Raw genomic sequence first — 22,436 nt, forward strand, 5'->3', positions numbered from 1 at the left:
TGTATGAAGCAAGCGACTGGAAGAGGTTCCTCCTGCACAGGAGCTGCGCAGCAGTACTGCACCAGTAATGTGCAGTCAGCATTGCAAAGACTTGGGGATTGGAACAACCTACAGTAGCAGGATTCTCCTGAGTGCCAGGGGAAGTGCTCCCGGTCTGGGGTTACCTTCAGAGCTGGAGATGACTTTTCTTTAGGTCCTTGTTAGGATCTCTTTGGGACTGCTTTGTTTTTTTACCTGATGATGTGTTTCACTTGTGCCATCTTGGAGAGCTTCCAGAGGCAGCAGGTGATGAGAGGAGGCCTGCTAGCGTTCTGGAGATTGACTAGAAGGGACTGCAAGGAACTAGAGTGGAGGAACAGGGCTTGCTGTAGCTTCTTGTATTTTATCAGGTATCACAGACCTGCGGAATTAGAAATAATTTCCTGGGGAAAGGTTATCAGCCACATCTGCCTGCAAGTAGCTTAGGGAAATCTGCAAGGTTACTTAAAATTTCTTCTCCCTAAAGCTCCCAGTCTTTAGCCCGAGATCTTTTTCCTTCTCCTTTGTGACCTGTACAGCGTGTCCTACACCTGAAAAGTCTTCAGTTATGAAAAAAATGTGAAAAGGTTGCAACTATCCTCATACCCAACAGAGCAAGTATGCGAGACCTTACCATGGGGAAGGTGCAAGATGGCATGGCACTGCTTTCCTGTGGGTAGTATCTCATAATAGGGACAACATTTTGGCATTATAATAAAACTTGCAAAGATAGCTTATGCTGGTAGACTGGAGGGAGAGAATATTTTTGCATTCCCCTTTGCAGAACAGCTGTTAAGCTACGTGAAAGCTTACGTGCTTTTATCTCCAGCTGTGTGCAGGGGTGCTTCAAAAAGGAGCAGGATTCCAGTTCGGACACACTGGACGCTCTTAAGGCTGAGCTTGAGGCTTGCATCACTTTGTAAGTGACTTGTTTCCTTTATGGGTAAAGTGTTAAACTTTCTACCATTATTCAAGCTAGTCTAAATAGACTAAACAAAGGGCAAGGGAAAATTATTTATGTGAAAAGTGAACAGCATCGTGGCAGGTAAGAGCCAGGTTTCTTTCATGAACTTGTTTTCCTTAACATAGTGAAAATGGATCTGTAGTGTTAAAACAAAACAAACAAACAAACAAACAAACAACCCAAGTGAGGTGGAATGGATATTAATATGAAGTAATAAAAAATGGGAGTGTAGAGGTCAGATGAAATGAGAAGGAAGCAAAAACATAGATGGAAAAAGCAGCCAAGCATAAAAGAGCATGCCTAGAAGCTGAACTGGAGAGAAGGTAGAAGGTAGGGTCCCGTGCTGCAGGGACCAGGTTACAGATGCTTTCTTCTGCTGCCAGCTGGGCATCTAACCAAAGACCATGTAGCCTTTTTTACCACTGATGTAAAATGACTGATAAGGGAGCTGCATGTGCCCTGAAACCTTGTTGTCCTGAGTCTGGAGTTTATGACACCAGAAAGCAGTCAGGTGGGGAAGCAAAGGAACAGACCAAAGCCCTTGGATCTCAGTTTCTTCTTCCTTCCTACAATTGAACCTGATCAGGCATATCTACATGCCAATGAAATGCCTTTAAAAGAGAGAGCTGTCTTGAATATCTGAAGCAAAGGAAAATGCTGCCTCAATAACCATTAACATCCCCAGTGCCTGCAGCAGAAGCTATGAGCATCTGGCACCTGCTGCTAACTGGGGGAGCATCTTTTGCAAGGCCACTGAAGGAGGAGGACGGTCTGAGTTGCACTTAGCCCTGTGCGCCATCGGCATGCTTCTGCAACAGCAAACAGAGGAGTCCCAGTGGCTTTTCCCTTGCATCTGTGCTACGGTTCCTCTGGGGATGAACAGATTGTCTGTCACAGGGCTGTCAGCTGAGCCTCTCACCAATTTTAATACTGACATAATTTTCAGACTCTATAAAGTCTGAAAACAGGAAGAGCAAAGCAGAAGTCCAGGGATGTCGCTCAGTGACCCACAGAAGGTTATCTTCTGGGTTAGAATTCGTCTGGTTCATTGACCACAGAAACAGCAACTGCAAATACTTCATTTCCAGAAACGTATGTCTCTGGTTATTACCCCAGAAGTACTCTCTGTATGTTGATGCCCACGGGAGCAGTGGAGAGCAATGAATATTAATAAGTCTTTGGCAATTTTTGTTCTGTAGCATGGTAGTAAAGTTCTGTATATTTTGGAATAAGACATGCAGCTCTAAGTTAACAGCTAAACACCTTCAGCAGCATTTGCAGAAAAAGTCCCTACACTTAGGGAAAACTTAATGAGTGCAAACCACTGTGTCGAGCTGTGTGGAGTAGAAAGCTCAGTTAACAGGGCTTTGTCTCAGCTCCCCTTTGGGCATCCTGGGCCATGCTGCTCTTGTTATGCCCCTGCATTTGGTTTCCTTCCCAAACACCTACTTTTACCCCATTAAGGGCTTGCGATGCAGGCAAGGATCATGAGGGGACCCAGGATTTCAGAAGCACTTTTGCCTTCCCCTTTAAGATACAAATAGTAATTCCACTAAGACCAGCGTATGGCACTCACGTGCGTACTCTCGTGCGTACTCATGTAGGCTCCATCTCACAATCTTTACCCGAGCAAATCTTCTATTAAACTACAGGTAGAGACAAAAAGTTGTAACCAACTTGTAGCTAATTTGAATTTACGTATCTATAACTTACACTATCATCTCTGGGTTTTGCTCTCGCAGACACTCGCGATATTCCTGTAATTGAATTATTCCCATTCAGTGGATGGGAATGCTCAGCTACATTTGGGATACATTTGAGTACAAACACAGGACTGCAAAAACCCAGCGGTCCTGTTCTTAGCGCAGAGAGGTACGGCTTGAGCCTGCTGTCTGCGCACTCAGAAAGTTCATTGTAGTCGGAGGATCTTCTTGGCCCTTGCAGTCTGTAGGAGTGTGGTCCTAATTCATGTATCAAAACGAAGCCCAACTGAATGTTTCTCTGAATGGAGCGAAACAGAAACCCCTGCTTAGGCAGCAGCTGGCCAACACTTACTCCTGATACTGATAGTCTAATGCTGTTCACACAGGTTGAAAACTTAGTGTCAAAAAGGGTTTCCCTTAACGTTAGGGAACAACAGTAGGAAAAGGCAGTGTGCTGCTAACAAGGTATGTGACTTTACTGGCTCAGGTACTGAGGGTTTAGAGAAAATTTAGAATCCCTCTTTAACCACTTAATACCAACAAGAAAAATAAGTTTTTAGTGATTAGGAAGCTGATGATCTTTGAAGATGTGTGAAGCGCACAAAGTGTTCAGGTTTACCTTTGTTGTAGAAATGGTGTATCACAGTCTGCAGCAAAACCAAAACAAGTGCCAAGCAAAGGAAAAGGCTGTGGGAAAACAGCCGAACCACGGTGGTTCTTGGAGGTCCGCCTGTTGCCAAAGAGGTAGTGTTGGTTCAAGAATGGGGCGTACTGAGGAACGTGGGTAACGTGTGCTGGGAAGTCTGGTGCAGGCTTGGACCAGACTCCTGGGGGCACTTTTTCTGCATTTCTGACATGGCAAAAGGTGTGGATGGGTTGCACAGAGAGTGAGCGAGCTTCAGTGTAAGAGGGGAGACCTCCGAGGAGGCTGATACTAAACGAGCTTAAAACAATTTTTAAGGATGCCAATTTTTAAGGCATGGCATCATTTTAAATAGTGCTAGCACAATTGCTGAAGATGATCTATTGCCTGGAGCACCAGAAATGGGATGGAATATAATAGCAAGAAGTCATGCACTTAAAGATTAATTAGAATAACTGCGAGTAAGCTTGGAGGTTCATCAACTGTGAGATTACGAGGAGAGGAGTGCGGGTATGTTATTGGTTGTAGGGTAACTAAGATGCCACTGTAATGCGGTCTTAAAAATGCTAATGTATTCCGGGATGCATCGAGTGAGGTGTTTTCAGTAGACGGCGAGGTATTAATATCAGTGTGCGAGGCAGTTGTTAAGACCTTGTTTAGAGCAGTGCGCACAGGGTAGAAGGTATAGAGGACACTGGAAGAATGGAAAATGTATTTAGAGAGAAGATTAAAAACACAGCTGAAAGGTTGAGGGATGATGATCTAATTGCTATTTATAGGGACATTTTAGGTAAATATCAGAGGCACAGAATTATCATTTAATGTGAAGGGTAATACCGGTAAAGATCAAATGGCTATAAATCGGTAACGAATACATTTAGGGTGGAAATTAGAAAGTTGCTAGTTTGTCACAAGAGCGGATGCCAGAAAAGCCTTGAAGACGAAGGCAGGGCAGCCTGGCCACGTCCTCCGGCGGGGCAGGGACACGGCGCTGGGCGCCGAGCGCTGGCCCTGCCCCGAAGGGCTCCCGCTGAGCGCACCGCGGGCTGCGAGCTGCCGTGCGCTGCCCCGCGCGTCAGGACTCCGCTCACCCCCCAGAGGGGCCGGCAGGGCCGCTTTAACCTCCTGCCGTGCCTTTCGACCTCCTCCCGGTCGCCACGGAGGACGCGGAGCTGAACCAACCCGAAGCTGGCCAGCCGGAGGAGGCTGTGAGCGCTCCTGGGGCTGGCACCAGCTGACGGCACGGAGCGGCGGCGGGCGGCGGCTGAGCCCCGCGGCTGTCCCCCGCCCGCGCTGCCGGCAGCGCGCTCCTCTCGGCGGCCCTTCGCCTCCCCCAGGGCGCGCACCGAAGCCTCCTTTCCGGGATCGCCGGAGCGCTTCGGGGTCCGCCGCCGGTGCGGGAACTTCGCGGCGCTTCCCCGCCGCCCGTCCCGCTGCCCCGGTCCCCGGTCCCGGCGCGGGCCACACCTGCCCGGCGCGGCTCGGCGGGGCCGGGAGCGGGGCTCCCTCCGGCGGCACGGCGAGGCCCCCCTCTAGCGGACGGCCCGGGCCCGGGGCTCCGCCGCTCCGCTGCCGGGCGGGGAGCGGCGCGTTGGGGCCGGGTGGCGGCGGGGCCGCGCCGTGCTCCTGCCGCCGGCTCCTGCGCGCTCCGCTCCGCTCCGGCCGGGGTGCCAGCAACTGGTGGCCGGCACCGCGCGGGGCAGAACCCCGCGGGGGCGCGGCGGGCGGGCACGGCACCCGCAGCGGGCGGCACCCAGCCCGACTCGGCGGCGCGTCCCTGCCGCCGCTCCGCTCCGCTCCCGCCGCCGGGCTCGGCCCCGCCGCTCCTTCCCCCGCCGTTGCCAGCCCGGTGCGCGGCGCCCGGCCGGCGGAGCGGCGCTGCACGCGCAGGGCGCTTCCTTTTTCTTTCGCTTCGCTTCGCCCGGCCGGGCGGCGGGGGCGCGGGGCTCCGCCGGCAGGGAGAGCCGAGGCCCGCTCGGCCCCGCGGGGGGCCCCGGCGGGGGCGGGCTGGGGCTGGGGCTGGGGCTGGGGCCGGCGCCGCGCATCCCCGGAGCGCCCCGGGCCGCCGCCGGGCTGCGCCCCTGCCCCAGGCGGGGCCCGGTACCGGCGGCCGAGCCCTCGCCCGGCCCCGGCGCGGCGGGAGCAGGTGGCCGGGGGCAGGAGCCCGGGGCGGCGCGGCGGGGGCGGGGCCGGCGGCGAGCCCCGCGGGGCCGGGCGGGGAGCGGGGCTCGGCGGGCCGGGGGGGGGCGGGAGGGGCCGGCAGGGACCGGAGCGCCCGAAAAGCCGGGAGGGGAGGGGAGGGCGGAGGGGCGGCGGGGGGGGGGGGGAACGGGGGGAGCAGCGGCGGGCGCATGCGCCGTGCCGGCCGTGCCATATTGGAATGAGGCGGTGAGCGGAGCGCCGGGAGCCCGAGCCCGGGGAGCGGCGGGGGCTGGAAAAACTCCCCGCAGGTGAGGCGGGGGGCGGCGGCGGGCAGGCGCGGGCGGAGCGGCCCCAGGCGCAGCTGCTGGCGGCGTTTTGCCGGCGGGGCGCGGGGCCCCCGGGGTTTTTCCGGGCTCCCGAAGTTTGGATGCGGGGAAAAAAAAAAAAAAAAAAAAAAAGGCGGCGGAGGAGGAGGAGGAGGAGGAGGAGGAGGAGGGGAGGAGGGGGGAAGAGGCAGGCGGGGGCGCGCCGGGGCGCGATGCGCGGGGCCGCCGCCGCCTCCCCGCCGCGCAAGTGCCCGCGCGCAACTCTGCGCGCTCCCGCGGGGGCCCGCGGCGCGCCCGGCCCGAAGTTGCCCTCCCGGGCGGCCCCGCGGGAACTTGGCGGCCCCGGCTTGGGGGGGGGGGGGGCGAGCTCTCCCCCCCCCCTCCCCAAAATGGCGGTGGGAGGGGACCTTCAAACCCCGCACCGCCCGCACCGCCCCGCACCCTGCCCTGCCCTGCCCCGCTCGGCGCGTCCCGCCCGCGGCTCCGCTCCCCGCTCCCCGTCCGGCGGCCGCGCTCGGGCCGGGCCGGGCGGGCGGAGGGGGGCGGGCGCCGCCCCCGCACCGCACCCGCGGCTCTCCCGCAGCGCCTGCGCTGCCGCGGGGCCGGCATTGTGTGCGCGCCGCGCCCGGCGGCTCCTCGGCCGGCCCCGCAGCCTTTGTCTCCCGCGGAGCCGCTGCCCGCCGCCGCCGCACCTGAGGGCGGCCGCCGGCGACGCCGCCGGGGCGGCCGCCGAGGTCCCGGGGCCGGCCGGGGGCTCCCGGACGGGAGCGGTGCTGGGCGCCCGGCGGGCGGCGGCGGGATGCCCGCCCGGCAGCACCCGGCAAGTTTCCGTCCGCGGCTCCTGCAAACTTGTCACTGAGGCTTCTGCCCCCCGGCCGCAGTGGAAATAATGAAAGGAGAAGGAAAACAACGCGGGCAGCGGATGGTGAATTCCCAACTCCGCTCACCGTTATGGTTCCGCAAGGCCCTCGCTTGTTCGGAAATAGGCCAGCGCCGCCCGGTTCACAGGCACGCACGTGTGCGTTAGCAGAGCAATTAGAGCTCCTCGCAGAAACTTGTTGCCGTTATAAAATGGCTTTGCACGGTAACCTTTACGCCTGACAGTTTTACCCGCTCCCACGGTAGGATCGGGGCAGGAGAGGTTTCGAAGCAAGAAGGCCTACCCACCTACCTACCTACCTACCTACCTACCTGGCTGGCTCCTCGCCGCTCCCTCCTGCTCATGAGCTGGCCGCTGTCAGCAGCCTGGGAGGTTACCAGAGAAAACCTTCCCGGTGGGTAGAAGGGAAGGTGCGCCGGGCAAAAGTCATGCAGAAGAAGCTGAGCACCTCTCTTGTAACTTCAGAAATACCTGGGTTTTGCAACTCAGGGGTCACAGCAGATGTGGACTGGTCAGAAAGATCTGATTTGTAAGAGGAAAAAGTTGTCAGTGGGGAATGATCATGGTGTTGCTGGAGCGGGGGCTGTAACTTGCAGCACCCAGCGGGACAGAGTCCTGCTCTGGGTAAGGTCTGTGATTACTGCTTCAAAACAGCCAGCTTTCAGGGCCGAGTAAATCAATGATATAATGAAAATATATCAGCTAACTGTGGAAAAATGTGGGTTTCCTGTGTGGTGGTTATTACAAGCATGGATTTTACAATTAAAAAAAGAGTAAGAAGGCATCTATCTATCTAGAGGATCATCTGTAGGAAGAAGACTTAGTGGGCTTCCTGCCTTCAGTTCAGCCATTTCCTCTTTTACTTTTGCTTTGCAAATTGTTGCTGTGATTGAAGGCTGAAGAGAGTGAAATCTGGTTCTTCCCAGAACCATTATTAGTGGGAAAACGATACCTGGGCAAGCCAGACAGCTGAATAAAACCAAGAGACCTCACTTTACCCTTTTTGTCAGTCATACTTAAGGCTGAAGGTGGAAGAGTTGGGAGAATGGCTTGGCTTGTGTTTGGCTCCCTTTTCGGCTGGGCGCTTGCTTTGGGAGACTTCGGCAACCCCTTGAGTTAAAGCTGGCATGCACATTCTCCATGGGAGGCGGCAGCGTAAGATAGCTGAGACACAGTGTCAGACCGTAGCGATTATTGATCTGCATGGCTTTTCCTTTGCAGTTTTTTTCCCCTCCACTATTAATTTGCTAGTATTGAATTAACTTACCCGATTCTTTTACCTGGCAAATCTCCTGAGCAATTGCTGTGTGGGAGAGAAAGGTAGGTCAAGTGTAAGACTCACACAGTTTGCGTGCTGGGATCTTTAAATTCTGAACCTCTTCCACTGTCTTGTGGCAAAGATGTTAAGGAATACTGCAAAAACATCTTTGCCATAGCATGTTTCTGTACCAGGTTCTACCTTATGTAGGGGTTTTTCTGTGTGTGTTGTTCCACGGCAGACCTGTGACAGCTCCAGAGCTAAACCTTTGTCGTGTGTACTTTTTGAATCCACTCTATTTATTTTAGCAAGTCACTTGAAGATCATTACCATGCTTCCGTTTGCGAAGTTTGGCCATGGCATAGTGCTGCAGACATCAGCGCAGTCACTTTATGCTGGCCGGACTTCAGTAATTGTGTTCGAGTGGTGCACTTCAGACACCTGGCAGCTTAATTACACGAACACATTGACAGTGAACTGACTCCTGTTAAATTCACTACTGCGTCTTGTAAGTGCAGGAGAAATTGAAATCTGGGAGGCATTTAGTAAGGGATGAGTTCTGGGGAGAGAGTTTTCAACACCTAAAAACACAGGTTTTGCACTACATACCTTGTCCCTGCGTTAACGTGGTAGTCTTAGCATTACAGAATAGTCTTGGGGTTTGGTTTCTTGACCTTTTAAATATGCAGTTCTGTTTCTTGTGGATTGATCAGCGACTGAAAACCACGTAGCCTACGTAAGTTACAAGTGCTCTCTGGAACTACAGCACCTCTCTTTGGCGGTGTCCATCAGACGCGTCCTGCTCGATGTTTAGCAGACAGTGTGCGTCGCCTCTGTTTTGGCAGCTTCGCGCAGCGATGCGTTGCCACTGGTAGTGGAGTTGGCTTTGTGCCCATTTCCTGCTGCCTTTGGGACATGGTGTTCAGTTTTGGGGTCATAGCTTTAGGTTTGAGGTGGGTGGTGTTTCCCTCTAAAGTTTTTTTTGTTTGTTTTTTTCCTCTCCCGAGATTATTGTCGTGTTTGAAAAGTCAGAAGATGAAGTAAGGGGGGGGGGAGTTCATTTTTTTTGTTGTTGTTTTTATACAAATGCTTGCTGAAATTGTGCTGAAGGGGAATGTTGTGTTAATATGCAAGATCCTGAAAGGGAAAGGTAGCAGTTTGCATTCTCTAAATGTAGCAAAAATTGAAAATGAAAGTAAAATTTTATTCTAATTATATATTAATACCTTTTTACATTAAAAAAACTCATTAGTGTAATGGTGTTTTTCATGTAATTATATATTTTGATGAACTTTAATCAATAATTCTTTCCACTGCTCAATTTTCTTTATATGGATAAAGCCTATGAAAGAAGCATTAAGATGTTACTTATTGCTCATTTGATTTTAAAATGGTCTTGCCATTGGTAGAACAGAATGCTTTTTGGGGAAAAAAAAAAAAAGATTCAATGCACGTTAAGACACATAACGTTTCATGTTAACTCTGTATCCACTCTGATTTTTCCTTCTTTTTCTTGGGCTTGCTGACTACCATTATGGTTTGGCGGTGACGATGGGAGAGGTCTTTATTATTATTATTATTATATATATTTTTAATAACCTCATACCTTAGGATGAGATTGTATTTCTGAAGTGTACTTAGTGAGAGCTCGGCTGTACAATTGAAGTACTGCAACATGAATTCTACGCCGCATACTAGGGCATATCTTAGGGCAGTCAGTTGCCTGAGTATTTTCAGTGTTCCTCTATGAGAAGTGAGGGCATCAGTTTAGGCTGGAACAAGATACGCTGTGTATGAGTTGGGACTCTCCAGATAACTTTCCACTTCTCTGGGCAGTTAGTGTATTTTAACTAGCACAAAGCTGCTTGGTAGTTACAGAGCCCTAGGTGAATGCTTTAAAACCATGCTGAAGATGGAAAGCGCTGAGAGTTGGGGGAGCTCTCTGCTCGGTGTGCTGGGACAGTACTGTGTTATCACCCCGTACGCTGGTGAGGAGCATTTTACTGGGAACTGTGCAAACAAATGTGGCCCGTGAGCCAGAGGACTGACGAAGCTCTGCTCCCAAGGACTCTTTCTTCTTCTGTCTCCCCCTCTTTATCCTTTCTTAATTCCTCGGGATTCTCAGCAGTGTCTGTATTCATCTTTCTTTCACTGGAGACTGTGATGTATAGTGTTTTGTTTTTTTCTTCTGAAAATAAGCATTCTGGTACAACACTTGCAGGACTTTAATCTCACTGAGACCCCTGCCCCTCTGTCATATTTAGTTTACTGATTCTGATGAAGAGCCATGAGAGAGTAGGTAGAAAACTGTACATGCAGGCACTTCAAATGACAAGCCTTGTTTCCTGGGGAAACCAGGTAAACAATAGTGTTAAAACCCGGAGTAAGAGGACTTCGTGTTTGCAGTAAAACTGTTGTCTCTTCTGGAGATGCCTGGCTCCAATACTAGGATTTCTGCTCTTCCAGGTTCTCTTTTTTATAATACAGGACGGTCTTAAATGACACTAACATCTTGCTGCACAGATGACTTCTGGTAAACAGCTCTTGACTACTAGGTTTTCCCTCACTTAACGGGGGCGGGAGCCCTGCATGGTTCGCTTGGGCATTTTTCACCCGTTCACAGTTGGCAACTGGACCCAGTTGCAGATGCTTACAGGTCAGGTGAGTTGCTAGTTACGGAGTTAATCTGAACAATTTCTTGAGATTATGTGGACACTTAAAATGGGATTATTGTCCCTAGAGTCACCGTGAGGAGCAGCTTGCTGGTTTTCAAGGTCAATATTTACACTGCTGTGGCACTTCATTTACAGTGGTTTATTTGCTGTTACACTCGAGGACACTCCTCGCTACAGAAATGATCTCTTTCTTCAAATAGATGAGTTGGGAAGGAGACTAGTGGAATTTGATGCTATTTAAAAATGATGTGGCTATTCAACCAGCTTTGAGATTCTCTGCGAGTACTGAGAGGTAGAGGAGATGTGTCTTGGAGTTGTTTTTTTTTTTTTTTAAAGAATAAATTCTGTGCAGGGCTGAGTGACCTCCTCTCCCATTTTGGCTGATTGAACTCGAGGGCCCTCAGCATACCTCGGGAGGTTCTCTGTCTTGCGGAATTGGGTCATTGGATGAAAGTAATGGTGGTGGGGGGGAACCCTGCAGGGTTTCACTGTTTGTCACTTAATCTTTTTCAAGGATGTAAAGGACTGGAGCTGTGATATTGAAGTAGATATCAAGTGAATGGGAGAAGATGAACTCCTCTTGATGTATTTAGAGGCTGTAGTCTCTATTTCTTCTGGGGATGGGTGAGAGAAAGCCATAAATAGCACCTTCAGATTTGTCATTGTTTCCAGAAGAAGCCGATCAAGTCAGGAAGTGAATGCACTTCCCCTCTAATGCTGTTGTGCGCATTTATTACAAATGGCTCTGTGAGTCCTGTGGGTGTCTCGCCTCTCCGTACTGCAGTAGGTGATGCCCTGGCATTTGTTGCCTGTTTTTTGGTCTCTTGAATGGTGAGAATATGTCTAAATGTAAGATTTTACCTTTTATTTGGGATTTTTTTTTCTATCTGTAGCTGGACTGAATGAAATACTTCTAGGAATCCCTGGCTCCTTGGGAGTTGTGATAACGTGCACACACGTGCTGCTTGTATGTGCTGTCTGCTCAATGCATGGGGAGCCGTGGCCTCTGGTGTAAAAAGAAAAAAAAATCATCTTGAAATCATAAAATATATCTTAAGTCTAAGGAAATTCAAGTTACAGAATACTGTAAAGTCTTGTCTGAAACTAGGGTGGTTTATTTCTAACTATCTTTCTCTCTTGTCAAGGCATATTTTCATGAAGGGAGGCCGCCGCTGGCCCCTGTGCCCATTGACATCGCCCTGAGAGTGAGGAGGTGGTGCTGCAAAAGCTGTGGAGGTTCCAGGCAGGACTGAAAAATGCTATTGGAGCTCGATGATACACACAGACAGGCTTTCTCTCTCATGTGGATTAGTATTTTTTTTTTTTCCCAGCATCTAGTTCCAAATACTCCCCAGATCGCGTGTTAAGTAGTAAACCGATCTAGTGGTGTTGTAATAGAAGTGATGAGATCTGTCCAACACGATTTGTAAAGAAATGGCCGGGTAGAAAACGCCTGGCAGGCGGGCAGGGTGAAGGCATGGGGTGCTCTCCGGCAGTTGGGCCAGCGGAGCTCACTCACATCACTCGCATAACGCACATCCTAAAAGAGAAATTATTGAAGAAAGCAGTGGTTTATTCTAGGATTAATTCTGCTCGTTGCTGTTTTAAGTGTTACCATGAGAGTTAAACTAATGGCCCTAAGAAATAATGAAAGTGCAGGATCAGTCAGAAGTGTTACATATATGGCACTAATTGGCCAATTGAACAGAACTAATCAGCTCTTGTAAATGAATGTGACCATGGGCACAGGCATATGAAAATCTTCCCTGCTTTCAGGGAAGTTTTCTCCATTGTATTTGTAAAACAAGACTTGATCAAGTTAGCAGCTAGGCTTCTCAATCCAGCGGCTGAAAGGTTCTGGGGTGATCATGTTATGTCTTCAGTTATTTGTCAAACTTCTTGCAGAGGTTTGAGGGAGGGGGGAGGAACTTAACTTTGAATTCCCACTGCTGTTGTGGCCAACTGTTACTCTTTGAACTTACTCTTGTGCAAACTGAAGCATGTATTTCTCACTCCTCTTAATGAAAACCAGTGTTTTTGGGGAAGTGGCTTGGCTAAGTACTTGAATCCAACATTTACTGTGAAAATAAGCCAATTCTAGATAATTCCAGCCTAGTTGCAAGTGTAGAGGGATTACGGCCAACAGTTGGTTCATTTGGCTTTGTTTTCTCAACCAGTTCTTCAAGTAAGAGACAATGATTGTAAACGGAAAAAACTGGGAAGATGGCCTTTAATTCTTCCAGCCTGGGTACAGAATGGAGACAGGAAAATAATATCTGAAAGGACAAGGTGACAAGAAAAAAAATCAACTTTTTAAATTGCAATTGCTATTTCTTGTTTTAAATCTTTATCTGTCTTAAATGGAAAACCAAAATACTGTTTTCTTTGTATCTGTTTTCTTTGTATATGTTTCTAAGGTGCGAATGTTACTTAGCTAAGTAAAATGAATGTGCAGTTTTTGTTACTAATTGTAGTCCAATTTCCATCTAAATGCATCTTGACGTAAATTATAACTCTTAGAATTATCCAGTAAGAAATACAGAAATTACCTTTTTTATAGGAAAGGGAGAATTTTATTCAAGTACTCAGGCTTAATCTTTTGCATTTCGACTTTGTTTCCGAACAGTGGTTGAATCTTACTGGGAACAATTTTTAGGTTCTTGAGAAATTGCAGCATTGCATAGTTTAATAGGCTTTTATTTAAAGCAATTCGTGCTTCAGAAATGCCTTTCTTTTGTGCTGTTACGTAGATGGTGGCATCAAAACATGCTTTGTCAGTCTTGATCATTCTTAGATGGGAATGTGAATGATATATAATATAACAAAGCAATTAATGTAACAACTGCCTCTCAACTGCTGGAGGCATCTTAATGGAAAAAGAGCAGCACTGATGTTTCTAACTAGGTGTCTTTTCATACAGCTGTGTTACGCTGGTTGCAGTGGCCAGCCTGGGAGATTCTCGGAAACTAGCTGTGTATTTTGGGTTTCAGAGACAAGTGGTGTATGAATTCTTTATTTTCTGCTCAAAAGGGAGAGATCTGTCTTACCACAATGCAAAAACTTGATTTCTGACAAACTGCTCAGCAAAATCCACTTTAATGTATTAAAATTACTAACCCTTCCAAGGTCCTGCCTGAGTAGTGGGGCTTGAAAGAAAAACAGCAGCTTGATAGCTGTCGGAGGGGGCTGAAAAGGCTCTGTGTGCTGTGGGAGGACGAGCGCCTTCAAGTCTAGCTGAAGTTGCGATGAACTTTTACGTTCAATTGCCGCAGCATGTCAGATCAGTAGGACACCAAGCCCCGTGTCTCACCTCAGAAACCTTTTGAAATGAGGATCAGAAGCAGTGAAGGGTCCTTCTTGCAGTTGGTGACACGGGCGTGTAGCTGTGTAGGAACCAGCGGTTTGACCTGCTCGCTGTCAGTTGGTCTAATCCTTTCCGAATCCACAGCTTCCTGTGATTATGAGTCTGCAGTTTAATTATGTACAGCGTGACAAGGTGCTGCAGTTTGTTTTCTGGTTCTTGTGGTAGGAGAAATAGTGAATAACCTTTCCTTATTCTTTTTTGTACTAGTTATGATTTTACACGGCCCTGTTGTACCCTTCCTTAGTCGCTTTGTTGAGCCCAAAGAAGGAAACGGTTTTATTGTGCAGAAGGCACCGAAGCCTATTCATGTCTTGTGCGTGTGTAGTGCTGGACTGGGAAGGACCTCTCTTTCAGGCTGTGGGTATTGTTTGGTGTAGCTGTAAAACTAAACTGCACATGGATCTCGGTTAATACCGAAGTGCTGCAAGCCTCTGATCCTTTCCTTTGTGCATCTTCTAGTCGTGCTGTGGCTGTTTGGCACCAGGACTACGTGCTCTGTCAGGGTACAGGTGTGCTGGGGGTTTCCAGAGTTGTAACACAAGGTTTTCTGTTTTCTTCTCCATTCCTTGGGGTTCTTAATGACCATGGAATTGATGTTCTGAGGGAATTACTCATAACAATTCAAAATCCCGAGTCGCAGTTGCTAATGTAGATCTCAGTCTATAGGCAAGGTTATTTCTTTCTCCATGCGTTATTATTCTAGCTTTAATTTCATCTTCAACTATACTTCTGCAGTTCTTAGCAATCAACATTTATTTTTTATCGCTTAAACAGTTCTCTGTTGTCTTAAAGCGCCACACTTACTTTGTATTTCTGCACTTCTCCGCATCACAGGAAGAGAACTCAGGATAAGCTCATTAGTCCTCCCTGTATTGTGAAAAATGACTTGGATTTCTGTCATTACTTCCCATCTTCATTACTGAAGTTAAAATATAGGGTGATCTTCCAGAAAATGCTTCAAAATGATTGAAGTCTCTGTAGACAGCAGCAGGTTCTGGAAATACCGTGCTGTATCTGTGGGCCCCAGGCTTGGGGTGAGACATTTGCTTTCCTTAACTTGTGTTGAAGACAAGGAATGGGAGCTCAAGGTGCCACAGTTCTGATGGATTTTATATTCTCTGCTTGGGTAGGTATTTCTGTACACTGGCATGGGAAGCAGATGTCAGGAGCTGTGGGAAGATGGGTGTGAGGAGCTGGCCTTTGAGTTTATTTAGCCACAGATTCTTTCCCTGTTAATCTCTGGTCGTTCACACATGTATTTTGGAGGGGAGGAGGAGAAATAAAATTTTATAAAACTAAATTCTGTGCTTATAGCAGCATTAATACCGAAAAAAAATGTTTCTGTATGCAGAAAGCTCTTAAGGTTCCAAGTTCTAGCAATTGCAGTGTACAACTCCTTTTTTCTTAATTTCAGAAAGTTTTCATTTTGATAACGGAGGATGTACAAAGCAGAAATGCTGATACCACTTCTTAGGTGTTCCTGTTCTGGTTCAGATCACTTTCTCACCTGAGGTGACCATTAAACTTGGTTTTGGCCTTAATGCCTGGGTTGTGGCACATCCGTATTGAAACTGTTACTTGTTGCAGTCATGAAACCAGGTATCTGTGCCTAGATCTGCTGTACAGCATGTAGTATTGAATTTAACACTGAGCCTCTCGTCATTAAGAAAATCTCATTCTGAATTTCTCAGGGTTGTAAAGTGTTTTTAAACACTGTTAATTCAGCTATGTACACCAGGCTGCCACCCAGCCACCGAGCTGCGCGTGGTGGTGTTGAGTAGGTCTGCAGTAACTGCTGAGGTTTGGCAGAGAGCAGACCGACGTCCCTGCTGTGGGAGACGAGATCGGCCGCTTTGGCCGTGCCTTGGGGAGCTCGCTGTGTCTGGCACCTCCGTGGCTTGCACAGGAGAACATGGATTTTGCAATTAATCCATATCACATGGGAATATATTGCGATCCGAAGTGTTTGTATCCCACATGAATTTCTGCTGTAAAAGGCAGGAAGCACGCTGGGAAGTTGAATCCAGCAGCATGACCAGTGGCTGAGTTGTGCGGGTTTTCTGTGGCGCTTTGACAGGTCCGTTTGTTCCCTCTCTGTACCTCGGCAGTTTTCTGTTCATTTTGTGCCTCTCTGCTTCGCTGCTTCTGGCCTTGCCCATCGCTGGTGAAGGAGAGCATACTTTTCATCTTGCACATGTAGAAGAATGTTTGCACAACCACCAGAGCTAACGAAGTACCTCCCAAGCGTTCAGCTTGTGGTACTGCAGAGGTGCTGAGCCTGGGAAAGCTTTAAGGTGGCATTTCTTTCTAGGCCGGTTCTTCACTCAGTCTATGCGCCTGCTTTGCGTAGAGATTCGACAGAGCTGGACCTAAGTCATTTTTTAAATTCTCGTTACTCTTAAAAGTGTTCGTGGCAGTGCTTGTCTGCAATTTCCAGCTGGAGCTGAGGGAAGCGCTTAGGTGTGAGGTGCTGTAATTTACATCCAGCGCTGCACTTCTGCTTTGTGCTTTACTAGCAACTAAATACATGTACGGGGCAAATCAAAACAGGCTTTGGCTGTCAACCAAAGATAGTTTTTAAAAACAGGCAGCAAGCAATTTTTTTCCACATATGATCAAGAGCATATTTAAAAAGGAATCTCCCAGTGGAAGTGCATGATGACAACACATACCAGTATTTCTAGTGGTCCTAGCTCTTCAGAACTTGTGGGAGCCTACAGTTAGATACAGAGTATTGACCTGGGGAAAGAAAATCCAGGAGACTTCAGGAAAGGACATTTTAAGGTGGCATTTTCAGGAAGAGGGTGTCGTTTGATTTTTCTGAGACACTTTTTATTACATCCTACTGTGAAATGAAGATTTTCTGATTTAATAATCACATCTAATGATTCCAAAGTAGAAATTGAATTTGAATGAAAGTCTTATATCTCTTTGGTATTTAAATTTAATAACAGAAATAACATTGCATGTGCCAGCAGAATGGTGCATGAAAAGAATCCATTGAAGTTTAGGGGGAGGAGGCTGCAAAAATAATAAAATGAAAAAAATTGTTTCGATTTTAAAACACATTTTACGACTGTAAACATTCCAGTGTCATCAGGATCAAGCTTCAAAATCATACTCCTAAAAATAGAGGAATCTTTTTTAGTTGCTCTCTGTCTTTTGAGCCCTTAGGCTTCGGTCTTGTTTATCTCTGTGTATGAACAGAAGTGCAAAAGAAGTCTTAAAATGGGAACAGATTTTCATGTAATTGCATCACTCCTGATGCTGGAGTAATAACAACATCATCAGTTCCTACGAGATATCCACTAAGACCCTGTGCTGTCACTGTTCTTAGGCCTTTAGGCCTGTTGTGATTTGAAATGTATGTTGTTGAAAGCTGTTGTCTTGTATTTTTTTAAGCTTTCAGTTCTTTTTAAAGGGAGGAGCGGGAAGGAAGCATATAGGTTAATGTGCAGTAACAAAAGGCAAGGCCATGTTTTTGTGACGTTGCCTGGAGAGGGAGAATTCCATCACTGAGCACAGCTCGTAATGCCCTAATTCCTATGTAGCAGCAAAGGAGAAGGGGGAGAGCTGTGTTCTGCCATCACAGTTTGGAAGTCCAAAGGGTGGTACGGTCTTCGTAGTGACCCAAAGGGAGCTTTAGCCAGTTAAAAGAGCATTTCACTGCATAAAGCAGAAACAGTTCACGAGCTGTAGTGGAAACAGGTGGCCTTCTGGGGACCAGTCAGAAGGTTTGAAGATGATGGTTGGTTAAAGATGTTCCAGGATCAAATGTGGGGACTTTGTGAGGATTGTTTGTGTTGATGCTTGAAGTTTCGCAGAGTTAATATGTCCAGCAACACCTATGCTGGCTTCACAGTCAAGTGTGTGTGTTTTTCTCAGTTTTCTAGATGTAAAATGCCACATTTAAAGCTTTGTTGCTCTGAAATGTTTTCTCAGCCTGTTATGAAACTTAACTTACGCACTTTACAGAAAAGGCTCAGCTGCTGCTTTAACACCAGAAGTGTATTAAGTAATCCAGTCTGTACAGGATGAGAAATAACCGTATTTCTGTGCTTTTAGCCTCTTGTTATTGCTGTTTGGACATGATGATAAGAGATGTTCTGGCAGTGGAACTGAAGTAGTGGCTGAGATCTGCGGTGTAGGTAATGATGGCAGGAAAAGGACTTTCTGTTCGCATTTGGAAAGGTAAGTATCAGGGCATCAGTCAGGGAGGTGAGCGTGTTGGTGATGCAACGGTTGTGCCTTGCCTTGAAGCCAGCTTGTCTTAGTGAGGTTTGTTGGATCTTACACATAGAGCAAAGAGCAAGGTACGGTAATCTGGAATTTGAAATAAATGTGTCCTGTCAATATACACCACTCGAACAGAAGTTTTCTAAGCCTTGAGCTCATTGATGGTTTTGGGATCCCTTCAGTTGCAGAGAGGAATTTTTGGGGTTATCATTATAATATTCCTCGTTTAGATTCACATTTATTTCCACTAAAAATGTATTTGCCAATCTGAACTGGAACTCCTTTAAAACAAAAAGCAAATTGGAAAGCAGTGGGAGGTCTGAGGACTCTGTGTTGAGAGGATTGAACTCTGCCATCCACAGCCTCTTATGAATACAGTTAGCCTTCTAAAGATAAAGGAAAATTCAATTAAAAAGCATGAAGGAGGGTGAAGGGGTGTAATTAAAACACATAATGCTAAAAACAAAACGAACAGTGCTTTTTTGTGTTACGCTTAAAGCAGGCTGCTTTCTGTGTGCAGTTGCTGTTGCTTAAGATTATTGATTTCGTTTCCTAGGGGAAACACTTTTTAAGAAGATGCTAAAAGAGTGATGTCTGTTGGTGTAAGTGGCAGTGGGATGCGACACAAACATTGCTCTGATGGGCAGCTCTGTGGAGAGTTTGCCTCTTCAGCTTGCTAGTTTTTCTTTGAAAGAAATGAAAGCAGAAAATGAAGCGCTCCTTCTGCTTTTGTCTCACGCTAGCAGCAGTTGTCCTACCAGGCAGAGGGTGAGTGCTTCAGGCAGCGGGAGAAACCAAAGGCAGCACAGGGGCAGCTTGTCCTCTCTTGGTTCATCTATGGCAGCGCTTGCTTCCCGGAGTTTAGTAGCTTGGACCCTGATTCTCAAAGCATTTGGAGTCCAACTCCCATCAACGCTGGTGCCTAAGACCTTAGATAAGATGTGTGGCCTGAGGTCCACACTAGACTGGGAACCTCTCTTCAGTTCCGTGATAAAGGCTAACGCTGTGTAGTAGCAAATACACACCTGCTCCGTGGCGCTGTTTTGCTACTAATTCGCTGCTTGCTCTCACACGAATGGCAGGTGCTGGGTTAGAGCACCTGGTTCCCTGCTGGTGAAGCATCACCTGGCTTGAGGTAAAGCGCTTTGTTGTCACTGCTGTCTTTTAGGGTCAAAATACTCCAATGCTGTGTAGCGGGGTGAACTCATACACACACACAGTGACCTGCCCGCTGCAGCTCTGTCGGAAATGAGCGCGTACAATGTGCGTGAGTGATTGAAGCTGGCATGCGTTCCTTCTTCTGGATTTCAGACCTTCAAGAACCACAGCTGGTTTGATTTCACAAACATGGACGGTGTCTGATTTGATGGAGGGGATGAAGCTGTATGGAAGAAAAGGTGGGTGGGAGGTGGCAAAAGAAAAATGAGGATGAGTAAAAAGATTGGCATTGGGCATGAACTTCACTGTCAAAATGTTTCAGAATGGTTTCTGAATGCTGTTCTCTTACATCAGTAGCATTCAAAAACACATCTCCTTCCCAGCACTCAGGAGTTAAGCATTAAAATTTAATATTATTATTATTTTTAGTACTTAAACTGGTTGGTAAAATATTGGTGCCATTAGTTCATGAGTTTTGTGCAAAAAAATTGAAAAGGAAATATTTTGAATCACTGTAAGAAAGAGCGCCAGCTTCTTGTGGTAGCAAAGGCATGTATCTTGTTCTCTGCACAAATACTATAAGCATGTTTATAGAAAAATTATTGCTTAGCATCAGAAAACTTAGTATTAACCAAAAAAAGTACTGCAAGTTTTGTAGTGAGTTTGAGTCAAAAAAGCATTCTTCCCTTGTTTAATCTTTTGCTTGGTCTTCCTGATGTCTGCTTTTGTAACAATAGCTTGAGCTGTCAGTTCAGTTCCTTTGATAAAACTAATAATTAAACAAATACGCAATTAGAAACTAACGGCACCTATGCTTTTCAGCTGGAGAAAGCAAGCATATAATCACTCTGCCCCTACGAACATCCTGGAAGCATCAGGATGGTCGGAGCAGTGCATTTGCATTTTGAATGCAAAAAAAAAGGAATCCACAATCCTTTCAGCAAAAGTCACTGGGAAACCCTTTCCTGCAGGAAATAAGTCTGCTCATTTCTTCCTGGTCTGGTCTGAAATGGGAAATAAAAGTGGTCTATGGTTTGGAAAAGTTTAGAAGTAACAGCAATCTGGAAAGCCGATGCCTTAACTCTCCTGCAAATACACAATACGGACTTTATCCTTAGCATTTGTTTTCCTGTTACTTTCAATAACCAATCAACTGTAAACCAATCGCTATTAGTTATTAGTTATTTAGTAACCAGTGAATTATTTTGCCTACTTTATTTAAACTTCTCTATATTTTTACTTCCTTACACCACTTAATATGGTTTCATGTGTAGCTGTTCCTTAACCTGATTTTATCAAAATAACCCAGTTTTATCAAATGTTTTAAATTTAAAAATACCATTTTCACAGTTGTCTGCAGGAAATTGCAGGGATAACTAAAATTTTCTGATAATTTTTCTACAGATGTTAAACTTTTATTTAAGAAGTAGAGGGAGCTTAGTCAGGCTGAAACTATTCACGTGGATGTAGACTCTGTATTCTAGCTAGGTAGCAAGTAACATTGGAAAACCTAACCACTGCTGGTTTACCTCTCTTCTTATCCTGCTGTCTCCACCACCCCCACCCCCCCCAAAAAAAAACAACAAAAAACAACAAAAGACAAAGTCTTGGCAGATTTTATGTAAATAAATAAAAACCAAAAGACAAACAGAACGTCCATTGGCCAGAACGAGACCAGCTGGAAGGGAGCGGCAGTGCTTTCATCCCCAGGTAAGGCACTAGTGTAACGATCCACTCGACATACCTGCAGGCTCTTGCTTGGAGACCTTTCTGAACAGTTTTTACCTTCTGAGGGGGGAAAAAAGAAGACGAATTGTTGCCTTCTGCTGTTGAAGCTTTTCAAACATTGTTCAATGTATGTAATTGCAATGAGTTTCCTCTTTTAGTTAACGTAGAAAGGGACCGCATCTCATTTTTATTCATGCCAGTTAAGCCTGGTTTCTGGCCAATATGAAGACTGTAAGGGCCACAAGGGAAGGGCCATGGTTATTGCCTCATGATACCTGAGTTCACACTCGGCTGTTTGACAGGCATCATGTCGATGGCTTTTGACCTTCCAGCTTGAGCTGTCTTCACGCTGGCAGCCTGCAGCTTCTTCCCATGTGAGGATTTCTCTGTTAAACCTGGGTTAATGGCAGGTTTCCTCCTTACATACCTCTTCTCAGCCTTCCTTATGGTGCAAGCTGAAACCACATGGGGTATCCTTAATCTGCAGTAAGTGTGCATTCCAGATATTTACACGGGTCAAGCTGTGGACCAGTTGATAGGTGAGCTTTCATGTCTTGCAAATCCCTTGAGTCCTCCCTCCATCTTTCTCAACAGTCCCATGTCTCATCATCAGCTACTTGACTATGACCAATTGTTAGTTTGCAGAAATTTATGTGCTGTGCAAAACTTCCATCTTCTCCTTACTTGATGGCAATTTCTCCCTAACCGTGAGGTTTCCTGTCCTTGTGCAGAAGAGGATCTCCTGTATTTAATGTAATCTATTTCTCCAATGTCTTCAAAATATTTGTATTTTCTGTATGTGTGCAAAGCTGAAACATATGTTACCAAACAGGTGAGAAGCTAGATTTTGGCTCTTGCTTAATCTGATATCTAAGACAAAGACATTGATAAATATGTTTCAATACTTCAGTAAACATTTTAAGGTTTATCACTTAATACGTTTTAATAACTGGGATGGCAATCAGAACTTGCTGTTGGAAAAAGGGCTCTCTGGAGGCCACGTAGAAAAACAAGGTAGAAATTTTGAATAAGGAAGGTGTGGTGTGAGTTACTGTGCTGAGCTGTCTTAGAAGTGCTGACATTCCACATGCTTTAGGCTGTGCTGAAATGTGATTGTTTTGACCAAGCTGAGATCTGTGATTCCTCCAAGTTTTGCTTGAATTTCGATTTCCTGGATGACATTACAGCGTGATGGTGTCGTGCTGCTGGGCTTCTCTTGCGGGGTCTCGTTCACGCCGTGCAGGAGTGGCATGGCTGGGTTAGCCATTGTCATGAAGGTCTGCGTTGTAGATGCAGATGCTTTTAAAATGAATTTAATCATATTGAACTTTACCTTTTGAA

General features: G+C 46.9%; 1 protein-coding gene across 1 annotated transcript in view; it reads left to right on the forward strand.

The window, feature by feature from the left end:
- Positions 1–5,663: 5,663 nt before the first annotated feature.
- The window catches only part of SFMBT1 (Scm like with four mbt domains 1), a 77,642-nt gene continuing 60,869 nt past the window's right edge, over positions 5,664–22,436 (forward strand). Inside the window, exon 1 of the mRNA XM_035546935.2 lies at positions 5,664–5,778. The gene's annotated coding sequence lies outside the window, so the exon portion shown is untranslated. The remainder of the gene's footprint in view (positions 5,779–22,436) is intronic.

The sequence above is a fragment of the Cygnus atratus genome, chromosome 10 (assembly GCF_013377495.2).
Source record: "Cygnus atratus isolate AKBS03 ecotype Queensland, Australia chromosome 10, CAtr_DNAZoo_HiC_assembly, whole genome shotgun sequence".
NCBI lineage: Eukaryota > Metazoa > Chordata > Aves > Anseriformes > Anatidae > Cygnus > Cygnus atratus.